Source organism: Suricata suricatta, chromosome 5 (genome assembly GCF_006229205.1).
Source record: "Suricata suricatta isolate VVHF042 chromosome 5, meerkat_22Aug2017_6uvM2_HiC, whole genome shotgun sequence".
Taxonomy (NCBI): domain Eukaryota; kingdom Metazoa; phylum Chordata; class Mammalia; order Carnivora; family Herpestidae; genus Suricata; species Suricata suricatta.
The window spans coordinates 153,746,998-153,748,589 of NC_043704.1; the positions used below are offsets into that span (position 1 = coordinate 153,746,998).

The 1,592-nt window shown below is 51.2% G+C and overlaps 1 pseudogene; it reads left to right on the forward strand.

Annotated features, from left to right (window-relative positions):
* The first annotated feature begins 276 nt into the window (after positions 1-276).
* LOC115292510 lies at positions 277-1,109 on the forward strand (annotated as a pseudogene).
* The last annotated feature ends 483 nt before the right edge of the window (positions 1,110-1,592 follow it).

The window sequence follows — 1,592 nt, forward strand, 5'->3', positions numbered from 1 at the left end:
GGACAAGGCATTCCTAGATTGTGAAATCATAGTCCATGGAGTGCAGTAAAGAGAAAAACCACTCCCGGGCTCAGAGCAAGCCCGAGCCTCAGTTTCTTCTTCTGTGCTGTGTGAAGGGGCCACGCCGAGCCGAGGTTCTTGACCTGGGCCGAAGAGCCTGCGTGTTATTCAGCTGTACCTTCTCCAGGAGAGAGGCTCAAAGCTTTCAGACTCTCAAAGGCCTCTGAAATGCCCGAACATTAAAAGGCAGTTGCCAGAGGGAAGGCGCATGGAAGAATGGGTGCAATAGATAAAGGCGGTGAAGAGCACACACATCTGGCCTCTGGCCCCCTGACCAGCACCGCGGCGGTCGGCAAGGAGAAAGGCGGCAAAGAGGGAGCCAAGAAGAAAGTGGTTGCTCCATTTTCTAAGAAAGATCGGTCTGGTGGGAGCGCACGAGCTGTTTAATGTGAGAAATACTGGAAAAGCCGTAGTCACGAGAACTCCAGGAACCAGAATTTCATCCGATGGCCTCACGCGTCGTGTTTTTGAAGTGAGCCTTGCTGATCTGCAGAATGACGGAGTTGCATGTAGAAAATCCAAGGCCATTGCTGAGGATTTTCAGGGGAAAACTGCCGGGCTTACTTCCAAGACATGGCTCTTTCCGGGGACAAAATGTGCTCTGGGGCCAAAAGATGGCAGGCCATGACTGAACTCCTGTTGATGTCAAGCCTACCGATGGTGACTTGCTTTGTCTATTTTGTGTTGGTTTTGCTACTGAAAAAAAAAGGCAACCATCAGATTCGAACACCTCTTACACTCGGCACCAACAGGTCCACCAAGTTCAGAAGAAGGTTGACGGAAATCATGACCCGAGAGGTGCAAATAACTTGAAAGAAGTGGTCAATAAACCGATTCCAGACAGCATCAGCCAAGACCCAGAGAGGGTCTGTCCGTCTGTTCATCCACTCCATGGCGTCTTCACTAGGAAAGTAAAGACGCTGAAGCAGCCCACATTCGTGGACCTTCGCGGTGAAGGCGGTGGTTCTCGAGAAGTTCCTGGGGATGAGGCGGGCGCTACAGCTGGACGAACTGACGGGGAAGAGCCACCAGTGCAAGAATCCGTTTAAAATTCACACATTTAATGGTGACAAATAAAGCATCTTATTTGTGGTTTAAAAAAAAGACGGCATGTATCTTGATGAGCCCTGAGCAATGTATAGAATTGTTGCATCACTGTGGTGTGCACCTAAACTAATACAACCCTTATGTTAAGATATTTGAATAAAAAACGTAATAAAGGGTATTTTGCTTGCAAACACAGGCAAGCCGGGGAGGGGAGACCTGAAGAGATGCTGTTCACATCAGCTTACGTGTAGCGCTCTCTGAGCAGGCTTGGAGACATTCAGGGCTGTCAGGGCCCTGCCTTCGGAGTCGGGACGTTCCAGGGCCTCAGCAGCCTGGCCAGCACTGCCCGCGCTCCCGGAGCCTGGGAGGAAGCTGGCCAGGCTGAAAGGGCAAAGCACCTCTGCTCCAAAGGGCTTTCCTCCAGAGGGACTTGAAAAGTCCCGAGCAAGGTGCACACGGGGGAGAAAAGGCTTCCAATGCTGCTC